The sequence below is a fragment of the Suncus etruscus genome, chromosome 8, assembly GCF_024139225.1.
Source record: "Suncus etruscus isolate mSunEtr1 chromosome 8, mSunEtr1.pri.cur, whole genome shotgun sequence".
NCBI classification, from domain to species: Eukaryota; Metazoa; Chordata; class Mammalia; order Eulipotyphla; family Soricidae; genus Suncus; species Suncus etruscus.
Window position 1 is genome coordinate 71,381,990 of NC_064855.1, and position 19,218 is coordinate 71,401,207.

Genomic DNA, 19,218 nt, shown 5'->3' on the forward strand with positions numbered 1-19,218 from the left:
TCAGCTTCCTAAGTCCCTCCCTCTACCATTAGATACAATCACTGTCCTGATTTTTGTGTTAATTATTATCTTGCTTTCTTATGTTTTCAAAAAGTATTTGTATTTTGAATAATATATTATTCGATTTTTCATGTTTTTGATTGTTAGTGAATGGAATCAATATGTATGCATCCTGTAGTGTAGCTTTTCTGTGTGCTCAGTATTCAGGTCACGAGATTATTCATTGTTACTAAGAACATACTTCTTTCATTTTTCACTGACATAATATCTCATGTGAGACTATGCCCTATTTATTTATCCCCATTTACTTATTTATTTCTGTGGGTTGCTTCTAGGTTTCCCTATTTAAACAGAACTCTCTGAACATACTTTTCACAAATTTCCTAAGAGTAAATGCAGGGGTTTCTCTTGAGTATGAATATAGGGTTGTAATTGTTGTAATTGCTGAGTCTTAGGTTATGTGCATCTCAAACTAGATGCCAAATGTTCTCCAAAGTAATTTACACATTTACACTCCTGACGGCAAAGTTTGAGTTTTAGTTGTTTTACATCCTCTCTAGCACTTGATATTGTCAAACCTTTCATTTTTGCCTTACTGTTAAGTGTGAAATGAGTTTTGCATATTTTAATTTGCATCTGCCCAGTCACTAATGAGGTTGAATTTTTCCTCCCTTAAATATATGTAGGCTATTTATTTTTTTCCTATGAAGTGCCTGTTTAAATATTCTGTTCATATTAAATTGAGTTTTGTTACCTTTTTATCGTGTGTTGATCTGTGGGGTTTGTTTTCTTTTTATTTGGGGATCTTTTTAAGCTGTGCTCTGGTCTTACACCTGGCTCTGTGCTCAGGGATTACTCCTGGCAGATTCAGGGACTTTCTGGATTTAACTACATGCAAGGCAAACATCTCTACTCCCATGATCTGTAATCCTTTAGATTATACTTTATCAAATATAAAAAATTGGTTATAATAAGTGCTTGTTTACTCTTAAGAAAAAATCACTGATAATTAAATTGTCATACATTGTTCATGATGATATTTCCCTGGCTCAAAGAAAGCTAAATTATGGGAGAAATATATGTTTTAAATGATGAAATAGTATGTATCCTGGATATTAATCCTTTGCTAATTAAGTATACTTAGAACTTATTTTTCAGTTGATATTATGGATTTTCATCTTTATACTCTCTTGATACAAACTAGTTCTTTGTATTTTAAATTAAGCATGTGTTAAAAAAAACCCTTTCTCTGTTTTTTTTTTGCATTTTACTCTAAGAAATCTTATTCATCCTGATATCATAAAGATATAGTTCAATATTTTTCTATACATTTATGGATTTTCCTCCCACATTTCAGTTTTTAATTTACCTGGAATTGATTTTAGAGCACAGTAAAAAGAAGGCTCTAAAATAATACACATTGCAGGTTCTAAAATTAAAAAGTACACATTTTTTCCAACTCATCATCAAGTTTATTTAATCTTAAATCAGATTTTTACATATATGAGTGATCATCTATTTCACTGGTATATATGATTATTTAGTAATCTTACTTTGCAATTGGGTATAGATCTACCAAAATGCTAAAGAAATGAAATTTCTTTAATTAGAAATCCTAATTTTTATGATCCTCATTGTAAGCATCTCTGGTTTGTTATAATTTTATATTAGTTTTATAAACATTCTCGATTTATATAACCTTAGGTAACAATCTGATTTTCTATCTTTTTGTTTTGCATTATTTGGGGGATACTACTGGGAATTCTCAGGGTCTACTACTGGTTTTGTGTTCAGGGATCATTTCTGGCAGGAGTTCAGGGGACCATCTGGGATGCCAGGGATTGAACACAGATCAGCTATCTGCACGTAAGACAAGCAATTCACTCACTGTTTTAGCTCTAGTTCCATCAATCTTGATTAAAATAGTTTCATAATGTGGGGAGATGCCATCTTGGTGCCTGGGTCCCTGCACCTCTATGGAGAGCGTGAGTTTGGGAACCAGGGAACAGACAGGAAACAAGCTTGTCCCGGGGAGTCAGGAAGAGAGTGCGCTGGAGACACCATCTAGGTGTCTGGCTCCCTGCAGCTCTGGGGAGAGCGTGAATTTGGGAATCAGGTAACAGACAGGAGAAATACAACCTTGCCAGGGCACATACAAGAAGGAGCTGGCGGGCAATGCCATCACTGTGCCTCAGCCACTGCAGGACTATACTTGAAAACACTTGAGAAAAATTGAAGAGGACCTAAGGAAGTGGAAAAAGATCCCAAGGTCATGGGTAGGTAGAATAAACATCATCAAAATGACTATCCTACTTATACTGCTATATAGATTCAGTTCAATTCCTATCCAAATTTAGACATCATTTTTAAGGACTTAGAACAATCAATCATAAAGTTTGTATGGAACTACAAAAGATCCAGGTTAGCAGAATCCATACTAAAAAAGAAGCTGGGTGGCATCTCTTTACCTAATCTGAAGCTATACTATAAAGCTATATTGATCAAAACAGCATGGTACTGGAACAAAAACAGTCTCAGGGCAATGGGTCAGAATAGAATATCCAGTGACATACCCCAAATATATGGTCATCTAATATTTGACAAAGGAGCCAAAAATTTGAAATGTAACAAAGACAGTTTCTTCAACAAATGGTGTTGGAACAACTGGATAACCAATCACCTGTAAGAAATTAAAGATTGATCCATACCTTACACCCTACACAAAAGCCAACTCAAAATGGATTAAAGACCTTGAAATCAAACCCAAAACTTTAAAGTTCATTGAGGAAAAATAGGCAGAACACTCAAGACATATACATCAAAAAAAGTCTTTGATGATAGAATGCTAATGGCAAGAGCAATAGCATCAAACTCAAATAAATGGGACTACATCAAACTAAACGGTTTCTGCATGGCAAAAGAAACATGAGTTAAAACTAGCAGATGGCTAACTGAATGGGAAAAAATTTTGATGGCTAACTGAATGGGAAAAAATTTTGCACTCAGCACATTGATAAAGGATTGGTATCTAGGATATACAAAGCACTCAGAAAGGTTAGCTCCACACAATCTAATAAAGCCATAAAAATGACAAGAAGAAATGAATACATACTTTTCTGAAGATGACCAACAACAGATGTCCAATATACATGTGAAAATATGTTCACCATCACTAATCATTAGGGAAATCCAAATCAAGACAATAATGAGGTACCAACTTACGCCAGTGAGGATGGCACACATTAAAAGGTCTCACTCATCTATAGTTTTTGAGAAAAATAAAAGACATTTGTTTAATGATTCTCAGAGACAAAATAGAGGAGGACTGGAAGGTCCAGCTCATGACATGAAGCTTCCCACACAGAGTGATGGGTGCAGTCACAGAAATAATTACACTGAGAACCATCATAACAAAATGTGACTGTATGAGGGAAGTAGAAAGCCTGTCTAGAGTATAGGCCGGTGTGGGGTGGGAAGGAGGGACATTTGGGACATTGGTGATGAGAATGTTGCACTGGTGAAGGGTCTTAAAAAATAACAGGACCAATCTCTGTTGGGTATGTGGTAAGAAAGGAACTGTCACCCACTGCTTGTGAGAATGCTGCCTGGTCCAGCCCCTATGGAAAACAGTATGGAGGGTTCTCAGTAAACTCAGAATTAAGCTGCTGTATGACACAGCGATTGTGCTCCTGGATATCTATCTCCAAGACAGAAGGACATTCATCCCAAAGTATGTATGCACTCCACTATTTAATGCAGCACTCATCACGATAGCTAAGATTTGGAATCAACCTCAATGTCCAACAACAGATGAGTGGATCATGAAGATGTGGTCCTTATACACAATGGAATACTACATAGCAGTTAGAAACAATACAATCATGGATTTTGCAGCAACATGGATAGAACTAGAAAATACGTTAAATGAAGTAAGCCAGAAAAAGGATAAATACAGAATGATAGCTCTTATCTGAGGTATTTACAATATATACCATATATACATATAATACTCCATGAAGAAACAATGGTATAAATGGTAGAAACTTCAAACACCATAAGATGTCAGGGTATAGCAAGGAGAAGTGATCAAATTAAGCAGAAGGGGGAAACACAAAGTCTCAACTATCTTTTATACCATAAAGAAACCAGCAAAAAATGAAAACAGTGGTTCAGAGTGAACAGGTGTTCATTCAACCTCTCACTATACAGGCCTATAATAATGCACTAAAATATTGATCCACAGAAACAGGTGCAGAATATGATAGGAAGCCAGGGACTCCCGCTGCAGTGATTACTAATGATATTTTAATGCCTTAATTTTATTAGGTATTCTTGGTTTACAATGGTTCTTTGTTTACAGTGGTTCCTGGGAAAATAGGGTGGATACTCTAATTTTGTAACTTGGTGTTCAATCATACTAGATACCAAATTTAGTGCACATTATGCCCCAATAAGCCACCACCCAGCTTTGAAAGCAAAAGAACACCCTCTCGTCCCAAATCCCATGCCTTAGCAAGAAGCTACAACCACTACTCCTGCTGACTCATTTTATGTGGCTCTTTTTCTCACATCCTCTCTAAATGTGAACTGTTGCATGCAATCAGATTCAGCTCCAAAAGGACCCTAGTTCAAGGACACTAAGTTATTCCTTACTGTTGCAAACCACTTCTCAACTCAACAAGACTACAATTTGGGATGAAAATGTGCCCTGGATCTCCCCTCCACAAAAATAACTCAAAGGACTTAATGGGGATATGTATATTTTTCTTGTATGTTTAATACCTTAATAGTTATACCTCTTAGTGTATTTATTTTCAAAGTAATAGGTAGCCTCATCCATCCTTTTATAATTATTAATTTTTTAATATTTGTATCTTTTGTCATTTTTATATTATTTGTTAATTTCACTTGTTTTGGCTCTGCTTGGTATGTAATTTTAGAGGAAAAAGTCCTGCTTGGGATAAAAGCTCAGGTCAAAAGCAGGGCACAGATACTGTATAGCCTGTCATTCTTACCCCCAAATGCACCAACAATATAATATGGCACCATTCCATTTGCATTGGCATACTAAAAAAGAGGGAAATCTTATGTATAGAAACAAACTCTTATCTACTAGGGATAAGAGCCCTTATATTTTATAATACAGGGGCACCTCCTACCCTAAATATGTGTCATGAAGACCTGACTCCATATTATCAGGGAGCAACTGTACAATCCTGAATCTCAGATCCCAAATGAAGATCCAACACAGCTCCCTGAAATAGCACCAAAAACCAAACTCTCCCTGTGGAATCTCTAATTCCACTCTGGCACCAACTTTCTTTTTTTTTTTCTTTTTTTTTTTAATTTTTTTTATTTTCTTTTTTTTTAATCTTTATTTAAACACCGTGATTACAAACATGATTATAGTTGTATGATTACAGTCATGTAAAGAGCACCCCCCTTCACCGGTGCAACATTCCCACCACCAATTTCCCAGATCTCCCTCCTCCCTACCCCCCTACACCTGTACTCGAGACAGGCTTTCTACTTCCCTCATTCATTCACATTTTATGATAGTTTTCAGTGTAGTCATCTCTGCAACTGCACTCATCACTCTATGTGATGAGCTGCATGTCCTGAGCTGCACCTACCAGCCCTCATCTCTCTTGTCTCTGAGATACTGTTAAAGATGTCCTTCATTTTTCTTAAAGCCCATAGATGAGTGAAACCATTCTGCGTCTTTCTCTCCCTCTGACTTACTTCACTCAGCATAATAGATTCCATGTACATCCATGTATTGGAAAATTTCATGACTTCATCTCTCCTGATGGCTGCATAGTATTCCATTGTGTATATGTACCACAGTTTCTTCAGCCACTCATCTGTTGAAGGGCATCTTGGTTGTTTCCAGAGTCTGGCTATTGTAAATAGCGCTGCAATGAATATAGGAGTAAGGAAGGGATTTTTGTATTGTATTTTTGTGTTTCTTGGGTATATTCCTAGGAGTGGTATAGCTGGATCGTATGGAAGCTCAATTTCCAGTTTGTGAAGGAATCTCCATATCGCTTTCCATAAAGGTTGTACTAGACGGCATTCCCACCAGCAGTGAAAAAGAGTTCCTTTCTCTCCACATCCCCGCCAGCACTGCTTGTTTTCCTTTTTTGTGATGTGTGCCAATCTCAGTGGCGTGAGGTGGTACCTCATAGTAGTTTTGATTTGCATCTCCCTGACAATTAGTGATGTTGAACATCTTTTCATGTGCCTTTTGGCCATTTGCCTTTCTTCTTTTTCAAAGTGTCTGTTCATTTCTTCTCCCCATTTTTTGATGGGGTTAGTTGTTTTTTTCTTGTATAGTTCTGTCAGTACCTTGTAAATTTTGGATATTAGCCCTTTATCTGATGTGTATTGGGTGAATAATTTCTCCCACTCAGTGGGTGGCCTTTGTATTCTGGGCACTATTTCCTTTGAGATGCAGAAGCTTTTCAGCTTAATATAGTCCCATCTGTTTATCTCTGCTTCCACTTGCTTGGAAAGTGCCGTCTCCTCCTTAAAGATGCCTTTAATCTCAATGTCCTGGAGTGTTTCACCTACATGTTGTTCTATATACCTTATAGTTTCAGTTCTGATATCAAGGTCTTTAATCCATTTGGATTTTACCTTTGTACATGGTGTTAGCTGTGGGTCTGAGTTCGCTTTTTTGCAAGTGGCTAACCAGTTGTGCCAACACCACTTGTTGAATAGGCTTTCCCTGCTCCATTTAGGATTTCTTGCTCCTTTATCAAAAACAAGGTGGTTATATGTCTGAGGAACCTTCTCTGAGTACTCAAGCCTATTCCACTGATCTGAGGGTCTGTTTTTATTCCAATACCATGCTGTTTTTATAACTGTTGCTTTGTAATACAACTTAAAATTGGGTAAAGTAATGCCTCCCATATTCCTTTTCCCAAGGAGTGCTTTAGCTATTTGAGGTTGTTTGTTGTTCCAGATGAATTTCAGAAGTATTTGATCCACTTCTTTGAAAAATGTCATGGGTATCTGTAGAGGAATCGCGTTAAATCTGTACAATGCTTTTGGAAGTATTGCCATTTTAATGATGTTGATCCTGCCAATCCATGAACATGGTATGTGTTTCCATTTCCGCGTGTCCTCTCTTATTTCTTGGAGCAGTGTTTTGTAGTTTTCTTTGTATAGATCCTTCACATCTTTAGTCAGGTTGACTCCAAGATATTTGAGTTTGTGTGGAACTAATGTGAATGGGATTGTTCTCTTAATGTCCATTTCTTCCCTATCATTATTAGTGTATAAAAAGGCCATTGATTTTTGTGTGTTAATTTTGTATCCTGCCACTTTGCTATACAAATCTATTATTTCTAGAAGCTTTTTGGTAGAGTCTTTAGGGTTTTCTAAGTAGAGTATCATGTCATCTGCAAACAGTGAGAGCTTGACTTCTTCCTTTCCTATCTGGATTCCCTTGATATCTTTTTCTTGCCTAATCGCTATAGCAAGTACTTCCAGTGCTATGTTGAATAGGAGTGGTGAGAGAGGACAGCCTTGTCTTGTACCAGAATTTAGAGGAAAGGATTTTAGTTTTTCTCCATTGAGGATAATATTTGCCACTGGCTTCTGGTAGATGGCTTTGACTATATTGAGAAAGGTTCCTTTTATTCCTATCTTGCTGAGAGTTTTCATCAAGAATGGGTGTTGAACCTTATCAAATGCTTTTTCTGCATCTATTGATATGACCATGTGATTTTTATTTTTTTTTGTTGTTTATGTTGTGTATTATATTGATAGATTTACGGATGTTAAACCATCCTTGCATTCCTGGGATGAAACCTACTTGATCAAAGTGAATGATCTTCTTGATGAGGCACTGGATCCTGTTCGCCAGGATTTTGTTGAGGATCTTTGCATCTGTGTTCATCAGGGATATTGGTCTGTAATTTTCTTTTTTGGCAGCATCTCTATCAGGTTTTGGTATTAAGGTGATGTAGGCTTCATAAAAGCTATTTGGAAGTATTCCTGTTTTTTCGATTTCATAAAAGAGCCTGGCCAGAATTGGTAGTAGTTCCTCTTGAAAGGTTTGAAAGAATTCATTCATGAATCCATCAGGGCCTGGGCTTTTGTTTTTGGGTAAATTTTTGATTACAGTTTTAATTTCCTCAATAGTGATGAGGGTGTTTATATATGCTACCTCTTCTTTATTCAACCGTGGAAGGTTATATGAGTTCAGAAATTTATCCATTTCTTCCAGGTTCTCATATTTAGTGGCATAGAGTTTCTCAAAGTATTCTCTGAATACCCTTTGAATCTCTGCAGTATCTGTAGTGATCTCCCCCTTTTCATTTCTAATACGCGTTATCAAGTTTCTCTTTTTCTTTTGCTTTGTGAGTTTTGCCAATGGTCTATCAATCTTGTTTATTTTTTCAAAGAACCAACTTCTGCTTTCATTGATCTTTCGGATTGTTTTTTGGGTTTCCACTTCGTTGATTTCTGCTCTCAGCTTTGTTATTTCCTTCTGTCTCCCTATTTTTGAGTCCTTTTGTTGATCACTTTCTAGTTCTATTAGCTGTGTCATTAAGCTACTCAGGTAAGCTCCTTCTTCCTTCCTGATGTGTGCTTGCAAAGCTATAAATTTTCCTCTCAGTACTGCTTTTGCTGTGTCCCATAAGTTCTGATAGTTTGATTGTCATTTGTTTCCAGGAACCTTTTGATTTCCTCCTTGATTTCATCTCGGACCCACTGGTTATTGAGTATGAGGCTGTTTAACTTCCAGGTGTTAAATTTTTTCTTCTGTGTCCCTTTGCAGTTCACATCTAACTTCAGAGCCTTGTGGTCAGCAAAGGCAGCCTGCAAAATGTCTATCTTTTTTATTTTATGGAGGCATGTTTTATGTGCCAGCACGTGATCTATCCTGGAGAATGATCCATGTATATTGGAAAAGAATGTGTATCCAGGTTTCTGAGGATAGAGTGCCCTATATATATCTACTAGGCCTCTTTCATCCATTTCTCTTTGCAGGTCTAGTATATTTTTGTTGGGTTTCCATTTGGTTGACCTATCAAGTGTTGACAAGCCTGTGTTGAGGTCTCCCACAATTATTGTGTTATTATTGATATCCTTCTTCAGATTTGTCAACAATTGTATTAAATACTTTGCTGGACCCTCATTCGGTGCGTATATGTTTAGGAGAGTGATTTCTTCTTGCTGTACAAATCCCTTAATTAGTACATAATATCCATCTTTGTCCCTTACAACTTTTCTGAGTATAAAGTTTGTGTCATCTGATATTAGTATGGCCACCCCCGCTTTTTTAAGGGTGTTGTTTGCTTGAATGATTTTCCTCCAGCCTTTGATTTTGAGTCTATGTTTATTCTGACTATTCAGGTGTGTTTCTTGTAGACAGCAGAAGGTTGGCTTCAGTTTTTTGATCCATTTCGCCACTCTGTGCCTCTTAACTGGTGCATTTAGTCCATTGACATTGAGAGAAATAATTGTCATGGGATTTATTGCCATCTTTGTGTAGAAGTTTGGTGTGTTTTTTGTTCTGTCTTGTTTTTAGAGTAGATCTTTCAGTTTTTCTTTTAAGGCTGGTTTTGAGTCTGCAAAGATTTTGAGCTGTTGTTTATCTGTGAAGCCGTGTATACATCCGTCAAACCTGAAACTTAGTTTTGCTGGGTGCAATATTCTTGGCGAAGCATTTATTTCATTGAGTTTTGCCACTACGTCCCACCACTGCCTTCTGGCCTTGAGTGTTTCTGGTGACAGGTCTGCTGTAAATTTCAAGGATGCTTCCTGGAATGTAATTTCCCTTTTCGATCTTGCTGCTTGCAGTATTCTATCTCTATCGGTGGGTTTCATCATGGTGACTATGATGTGTCTTGGGGTGTTTCTACTGGGGTCTTTTTTAGCTGGTACTCTTCGGGCATGCAGGATTTGGTCACATGTTTTCTTTAACTCTGGTAGTTTCTCTGTGATGATGTTCTTAACCATTGATTCTTCCTGAAGATTTTCTTCTTGGGTCTCTGGAACTCCAATGATTCTAAAGTTGTTTCTGTTGAGCTTATCAAAGACTTCTATTTTCATCTTCTCATATTCTTTGAGTAAATTTTCCATTGTCTGATCATTTGATTTGAGGCTTTTTTCCAATCTCTTCTGCTGTGTAAAGTTGTTATGCATCTCGTCTTCTAAAGCACTAATTCTATCCTCAGCTGCTATTAACCTGTTGGAAAGCTCATCCATTATGTTCTTCAATTAGTCTACTGAGTTTTTCAGACCTGTTATCTGATCTGATATTTCAGTTTGGAGTTTTCTGATTTCTATCTTCATATTCTCTTGATTTTTATGAGTGTTCTGATTTATACTTTCTTTGATATCTGTTAGCAACCTCCATATTTCATCTCTAAACTCCATTTCTGAAAGACTGCTTAGGTAGTTGGTCGTTGTTGGGTCATCAGAGTTTCCATCTTCATTCTCTATGGTTGAAGTTGGTCTGCGTAGTCTCCCCATTGTCACGCTTACGCTGTGGGTTTTTCTACGTGTTGTGGTGGTACTCATTGGCTAGGTGGAGTGCACGGCCACGAAGCGCAGCGGAGCGGACGCGCTTCGGCCCCCAAACACTCACCTCAGCTGAGGCAAGCCGTCAGGGGATGCCAGGAGAAGTCCCCAAATGTCCACAATCCACAACTCCAACAGAAAACACACGCCTCAGGAGACACGCCTTGAAGAGACTAATGCTGAAGGAGGTCAAAGTTCCCAGGTTGATGCAGGCTGGGGGAGGTCCCAAAATGTCTGCCGGGCCTAGGGGTCCAGCAGTCAGCCTGATCCGCAACTCCGGCCCCCAAACACTCACCTCAGCCGAGGAAAGCCGTCAGGGGATGCCAGGAGAAGTCCCCAAATGTCCACAATCCACAACTCCAACAGAAAACACACGCCTCAGGAGACACGCCTCAGCCGAGGCAAGCCGTCAGGGGATGCCAGGAGAAGTCCCCAAATGTCCACAATCCACAACTCCAACAGAAAACACACGCCTCAGGAGACACGCCTTGAAGAGACTAATGCTGAAGGAGGTCAAAGTTCCCAGGTTGATGCAGGCTGGGGGAGGTCCCAAAATGTCTGCCGGGCCTAGGGGTCCAGCAGTCAGCCTGATCCGCAATTCCGGCCCCCAAACACTCACCTCAGCCGAGGCAAGCCGTCAGGGGATGCCAGGAGAAGTCCCCAAATGTCCACAATCCACAACTCCAACAGAAAACACACGCCTCAGGAGACACGCCTCAGCCGAGGCAAGCCGTCAGGGGATGCCAGGAGAAGTCCCCAAATGTCCACAATCCACAACTCCAACAGAAAACACACGCCTCAGGAGACACGCCTTGAAGAGATTAATGCTGAAGGAGGTCAAAGTTCCCAGGTTGATGCAGGCTGGGGGAGGTCCCAAAATGTCTGCCGGGCCTAGGGGTCCAGCAGTCAGCCTGATCTGCAACTCCGGCCCCCAAACACTCACCTCAGCCAAGGCAAACCGTCAGGGGATGCCAGGAGAAGTCCCCAAATGTCCACAATCCACAACTCCAACAGAAAACACACGCCTCAGGAGACACGACTCAGCCGAGGCAAGCCGTCAGGGGATGCCAGGAGAAGTCCCCAAATGTCCACAATCCACAACTCCAACAGAAAACACACGCCTCAGGAGACACGCCTCAGCCGAGGCAAACCTTTTGGGGATGCCAGGAGAAGTCCCCAAATGTCCACAATTCACAACTCCAACAGAAAACACACGCCTCAGGAGACACGCCTCAGCCGAGGCAAGCCATCACGGGATGCCAGGAGAAGTTCCCAAATGTCCACAATCCACAACTCCAACAGAAAACACACGCCTCAGGATACACGCCTTGAAGAGATTATGCTGAAGGAGGTCAAAGTTCCCAGGTTGATACAGGCTGGGGGAGGTCCCAAAATGTCTGCCGGGCCTAGGGGTCCAGCAGTCAGCCTGATCCGCAACTCTGGCCCCCAAACACTCACCTCAGCCGAGGCAAGCCGTCAGGGGATGCCAGGAGAAGTCCCCAAATGTCCACAATCCACAACTCCAACAGAAAACACACGCCTCAGGTGACACGCCTCAGCCGAGGCAAACCTTTTGGGGATGCCAGGAGAAGTCCCCAAATGTCCACAATTCACAACTCCAACAGAAAACACACGCCTCAGGAGACACGCCTCAGCCGAGGCAAGCCATCACGGGATGCCAGGAGAAGTTCCCAAATGTCCACAATCCACAACTCCAACAGAAAACACACGCCTCAGGAGACACGCCTTGAAGAGATTAATGCTGAAGGAGGTCAAAGTTCCCAGGTTGATGCAGGCTGGGGGAGGTCCCAAAATGTCTGCCGGGCCTAGGGGTCCATCAGTCAGCCTGATCCGCAACTCCGGCTTCCAAACACTCACCTCATCCGAGGCAAGCCGTCAGGGGATGCCAGGAGAAGTCCCCAAATGTCCACAATCCGCAACTCCAACAGAAAACACACGCCTCAGGAGACACGACTTGAAGAGATTAATGCTGAAGGAGGTCCAAGTTCCCAGGTTGATGCAGGCTGGGGGAGGTCCCAAAATGTCTGCCGGGCCTAGGGGTCCAGCAGTCAGCCTGATCCGCAACTCCGGCCCCCAAACACTCACCTCAGACGAGGCAAGCCATCAGCGGATGCCAGGAGAAGTCCCCAAATGTCCACAATCCACAACTCCAACAGAAAACACACGCCTCAGGAGACACGCCTTGAAGAGATTAATGCTGAAGGAGGTCAAGTTCCCAGGTTGATGCAGGCTGGGGGAGGTCCCAAAATGTCTGCCGGGCCTAGGGGTCCAGCAGTCAGCCTGATCCGTCTCCGGCCCCCAAACACTCACCTCAGCCAAGGCAAGCCGTCAGGGGATGCCAGGAGAAGTCCCCAAATGTCCACAATCCACAAGTCCAACAGAAAACACACGCCTCAGGAGACACGCCTCAGCCGAGGCAAGCCGTCAGGGGATGCCAGGAGAAGTCCCCAAATGTCCACCATCCACAACTCCAACAGAAAACACACGCCTCAGGAGACACGCCTTGAAGAGATTAATGCTGAAGGAGGTCAAAGTTCCCAGGTTGATGCAGGCTGGGGGAGGTCCCAAAATGTCTGCCGGGCCTAGGGGTCCATCAGTCAGCCTGATCCGCAACTCCAGCCCCCAAACACTCACCTCATCCGAGGCAAGCCGTCAGGGGATGCCAGGAGAAGTCCCCAAATGTCCACAATCCACAACTCCAACAGAAAACACACGCCTCAGGAGACACGCCTTGAAGAGATTAATGCTGAAGGAGGTCAAAGTTCCCAGGTTGATGCAGGCTGGGGGAGGTCCCAAAATGTCTGCCGGGCCTAGGGGTCCAGCAGTCAGCCTGATCCGCAACTCTGGCCCCCAAACACTCACCTCAGCCAAGGCAAGCCGTCAGGGGATGCCAGGAGAAGTCCCCAAATGTCCACAATCCACAACTCCAACAGAAAACACACGCCTCAGGAGACACGCCTTGAAGAGATTAATGCTGAAGGAGGTCAAAGTTCCCAGGTTGATGCAGGCTCGGGGAGGTCGCAAAATGTCTGCCGGGCCTAGGGGTCCAGCAGTCAGCCTGATGCGCAACTCCAGCCCCCAAACACTCACCTGAGCCGAGGCAAGCCATGAGGGGATGCCAGAAGAAGTCCCCAAATGTCCACAATCCACAACTCCAACAGAAAACACACGCCTCAGGAGACACGCCTTGAAGAGATTAATGCTGAAGGAGGTCAAAGTTCCCAGGTTGATGCAGGCTGGGGGAGGTCCCAAAATGTCTGCCGGGCCTAGGGGTCCAGCAGTCAGCTTGATCCGCAACTCCGGCTCCCAAACACTCACCTCAGCCAAGGCAAGCCGTCAGGGGATGCCAGGAGAAGTCCCCAAATGTCCACAATCCACAACTCCAACAGAAAACACACGCCTCAGGAGACATGCCTCAGCCGAGGCAAGCCGTCAGGGGATGCCAGGAGAAGTCCCCAAATGTCCACAATCCACAACTCCAACAGAAAACACACGCCTCAGAAGACAAGCCTAGAAGAGATTAATGCTGAAGGAGGTCAAAGTTCCCAGGTTGATGCAGGCTGGGGGAGGTCCCAAAATGTCTGCCGGGCCTAGGGGTCCAGCAGTCAGCCTGATCCGCAACTCCGGCCCCCAAACACTCACCTCAGCTGAGGCAAGCCGTCAGGGGATGCCAGGAGAAGTCCCCAAATGTCCACAATCCACAACTCCAACAGAAAACACACGCCTCAGGAGACACGCCTTGAAGAGGTTAATGCTGAAGGAGGTCAAAGTTCCCAGGTTGATGCAGGCTGGGGGAGGTCCCAAAATGTCTGCCGGGCCTAGGGTTCCAGCAGTCAGCCTGATCTGCAACTCCGGCCCCCAAATACTCACCTCAGCCGAGGCAAGCCGTCAGGGGATGCCAGGAGAAGTCCCCAAATGTCCACAATCCACAACTCCAACAGAAAACACACACCTCAGGAGACATGCCTTGAAGAGATTAATGCTGTAGAAGGTCAAAGTTCCCAGGTTGATGCAGGCTGGGGGAGGTCCCAAAATGTCTGCCGGGCCTAGGGGTCCAGCAGTCAGCCTGATGCGCAACTCCAGCCCCCAAACACTCACCTGAGCCGAGGCAAGCCATAGGGGATGCCAGGAGAAGTCCCCAAATGTCCACAATCCACAACTCCAACAGAAAACACACGCCTCAGGAGACACGCCTTGAAGAGATTAATGCTGAAGGAGGTCAAAGTTCCCAGGTTGATGCAGGCTGGGGGAGGTCCCAAAATGTCTGCCGGGCCTAAGGGTCCAGCAGTCAGCTTGATCCGCAACTCCGGCCCCCAAACACTCACCTCAGCCAAGGCAAGCCGTCAGGGGATGCCAGGAGAAGTCCCCAAATGTCCACAATCCACAACTCCAACAGAAAACACACGCCTCAGAAGACACGCCTAGAAGAGATTAATGCTGAAGGAGGTCAAAGTTCCCAGGTTGATGCAGGCTGGGGGAGGTCCCAAAATGTCTGCCGGGCCTAGGGGTCCAGCAGTCAGCCTGATCCGCAACTCTGGCCCCCAAACACTCACCTGAGCCGAGGCAAGCCGTCAGGGGATGCCAGGAGAAGTCCCCAAATGTCCACCATCCACAACTCCAACAGAAAACACACGCCTCAGGAGACACGCCTCAGCCGAGGCAAACCTTTTGGGGATGCCAGGAGAAGTCCCCAAATGTCCACAATTCACAACTCCAACAGAAAACACACGTTTCAGGAGACTCGCCTCAGCCGAGGCAAGCCATCACGGGATGCCAGGAGAAGTTCCCAAATGTCCACAATCCACAACTCCAACAGAAAACACACGCCTCAGGAGACACGCCTTGAAGAGATTAATGCTGAAGGAGGTCAAAGTTCCCAGGTTGATGCAGGCTGGGGGAGGTCCCAAAATGTCTGCCGGGCCTAGGGGTCCATCAGTCAGCCTGATCCGCAACTCCGGCTTCCAAACACTCACCTCATCCGAGGCAAGCCGTCAGGGGATGCCAGGAGAAGTCCCCAAATGTCCACAATCCGCAACTCCAACAGAAAACACACGCCTCAGGAGACACGCCTTGAAGAGATTAATGCTGAAGGAGGTCCAAGTTCCCAGGTTGATGCAGGCTGGGGGAGGTCCCAAAATGTCTGCCGGGCCTAGGGGTCCAGCAGTCAGCCTGATCCGCAACTCCGGCCCCCAAACACTCACCTCAGCCGAGGCAAGCCATCAGCGGATGCCAGGAGAAGTCCCCAAATGTCCACAATCCACAACTCCAACAGAAAACACACGCCTCAGGAGACACGCCTTGAAGAGATTAATGCTGAAGGAGGTCAAGTTCCCAGGTTGATGCAGGCTGGGGAGGTCCCAAAATGTCTGCCGGGCCTAGGGGTCCAGCAGTCAGCCTGATCCGTCTCCGGCCCCCAAACACTCACCTCAGCCAAGGCAAGCCGTCAGGGGATGCCAGGAGAAGTCCCCAAATGTCCACAATCCACAAGTCCAACAGAAAACACACGCCTCAGGAGACACGCCTCATCCGAGGCAAGCCGTCAGGGGATGCCAGGAGAAGTCTCAAATGTCCGCAATCCACAACTCCAACAGAAAACACACGCCTCAGGAGACACGCCTCAGCCGAGGCAAGCCGTCAGGGGATGCCAGGAGAAGTCCCCAAATGTCCACCATCCACAACTCCAACAGAAAACACACGCCTCAGGAGACACGCCTTGAAGAGATTAATGCTGAAGGAGGTCAAAGTTCCCAGGTTGATGCAGGCTGGGGGAGGTCCCAAAATGTCTGCCGGGCCTAGGGGTCCAGCAGTCAGCCTGATCCGCAACTCTGGCCCCCAAACACTCACCTCAGCCAAGGCAAGCCGTCAGGGGATGCCAGGAGAAGTCCCCAAATGTCCACAATCCACAACTCCAACAGAAAACACACGCCTCAGGAGACACGCCTTGAAGAGATTAATGCTGAAGGAGGTCAAAGTTCCCAGGTTGATGCAGGCTGGGGGAGGTCCCAAAATGTCTGCCGGGCCTAGGGGTCCAGCAGTCAGCCTGATCCACAACTCCGGCCCCCAAACACTCACCTCAGCCGAGGCAAGCCATCAGCGGATGCCAGGAGAAGTCCCCAAATGTCCACAATCCACAACTCCAACAGAAAACACATGCCTCAGGAGACACGCCTTGAAGAGATTAATGCTGAAGGAGGTCAAGTTCCCAGGTTGATGCAGGCTGGGGGAGGTCCCAAAATGTCTGCCGGGCCTAGGGTTCCAGCAGTGAGCCTGATCCGCAACTCCGGCCCCCAAACACTCACCTCAGCCAAGGCAAGCTGTCAGGGGATGCCAGGAGAAGTCCCCAAATGTCCACAATCCACAAGTCCAACAGAAAACACACGCCTCAGGAGACACGCCTCATCCGAGGCAAGCCGTCAGGGGATGCCAGGAGAAGTCTCAAATGTCCGCAATCCACAACTCCAACAGAAAACACACGCCTCAGGAGACACGCCTCAGCCGAGGCAAACCGTCAGGGGATGCCAGGAGAAGTCCCCAAATGTCCACAATCCACAACTCCAACAGAAAACACACGCCTCAGGAGACACGCCTTGAAGAGATTAATGCTGAAGGAGGTCAAAGTTCCCAGGTTGATGCAGGCTGGGGGAGGTCCCAAAATGTCTGCCGGGCCTAGGGGTCCAGCAGTCAGCCTGATCCGCAACTCCGGCCCCCAAAAACTCACCTCAGCCAAGGCAAGCCATCAGGGGATGCCAGGAGAAGTCCCCAAATGTCCACAATCCACAACTCCAACAGAAAACACACGCCTCAGGAGACACGCCTTTAAGAGATTAATGCTGAAGGAGGTCAAAGTTCCCAGGTTGATGCAGGCTGGGGGAGGTCCCAAAATGTCTGCCGGGCCTAGGGGTCCAGCAGTCAGCCTGATCTGCAACTCCGGCCCCCAAACACTCACCTCAGCCGAGGCAAGCCATGAGGGGATGCCAGGAGAAGTTTCCAAATGTCCACAATCCACAACTCCAACAGAAAACACACGCCTCAGGAGACACGCCTTGAAGAGATTAATGCTGAAGGAGGTCAAAGTTCCCAGGTTGATGCAGGCTGGGGGAGGTCCCAAAATGTCTGCCGGGCCTAGGGGTCCAGCAGTCAGCCTGATCCGCAACTCCGGCCCCCAAACACTCACCTCAGCCAAGGCAAGCCGTCAGGGGATGCCAGGAGAAGTCCCCAAATGTCCACAATCCACAATTCCAACAGAAAACACACGCCTCAGGAGACACGCCTCAGCCGAGGCAAGCCGTCAGGGGATGCCAGGAGAAGTCCCCAAATGTCCACAATCCACAACTCCAACAGAAAACACACGCCTCAGGAGACATGCCTTGAAGAGATTAATGCTGAAGAAGGTCAAAGTTCCCAGGTTGATGCAGGCTGGGGGAGGTCCCAAAATGTCTGCCGGGCCTAGGGGTCGAGCAGTCAGCCTGATCCGCAATTCCTGCCCCAAACACTCACCTCAGCCGAGGCAAGCCGTCAGGGGATGCCAGGAGAAGTCCCCAAATGTCCACAATCCACAACTGCAACAGAAAACACACGCCTTAGGAGACACGCCTTGAAGAGATTAATGCTGAAGAAGGTCAAAGTTCCTAGGTTGATGCAGGCTGGGGAGGTCCCAAAATGTCTGCCGGGCCTAGGGGTCCAGCAGTCAGCCTGATCCGCAACTCCGACCCCCAAACACTCACCTCAGCCAAGGCAAGCCGTCAGGGGATGCCAGGAGAAGTCCCCAAATGTCCACAATCACAACTCCAACAGAAAACACATGCCTCAGGAGACATGCCTCAGCCGAGGCAAGCCGTCAGGGGATGCCAGGAGAAGTCCCCAAATGTCCACAATCCACAACTCCAACAGAAAACACACGCCTCAGGAGACACGCCTTGAAGAGATTAATGCTGAAGGAGGTCAAAGTTCCCAGGTTGATGCAGGCTGGGGGAGGTCCCAAAATGTCTGCCGGGCCTAGGGGTCCAGCAGTCAGCCTGATCCGCAATTCCTGCCCCCAAACACTCACCTCAGCCGAGGCAAGCCGTCAGGGGATGCCAGGAGAAGTCCCCAAATGTCCACAATCCACAACTGCAACAGAAAACACACGCCTTAGGAGACACGCCTTGAAGAGATTAATGCTGAAGAAGGTCAAAGTTCCTAGGTTGATGCAGGCTGGGGGAGGTCCCAAAATGTCTGCCGGGCCTAGGGGTCCAGCAGTCAGCCTGATCCGCAACTCCGACCCCCAAACACTCACCTCAGCCAAGGCAAGCCGTCAGGGGATGCCAGGAGAAGTCCCCAAATGTCCACAATCACAACTCCAACAGAAAACACATGCCTCAGGAGACATGCCTCAGCCGAGGCAAGCCGTCAGGGGATGCCAGGAGAAGTCCCCAAATGTCCACAATCCACAACTCCAACAGAAAACACACGCCTCAGGAGACACGCCTTGAAGAGATTAATGCTGAAGGAGGTCAAAGTTCCCAGGTTGATGCAGGCTGAGGGAGGTCCCAAAATGTCTGCCGGGCCTAGGGGTCCAGCAGTCAGCCTGAACCGCAACTCCGGCCCCCAAACACTCACCTCAGCTGAGGCAAGCCGTTAGGGGATGCCAGGAGAAGTCCCCAAATGTCCACAATCCAC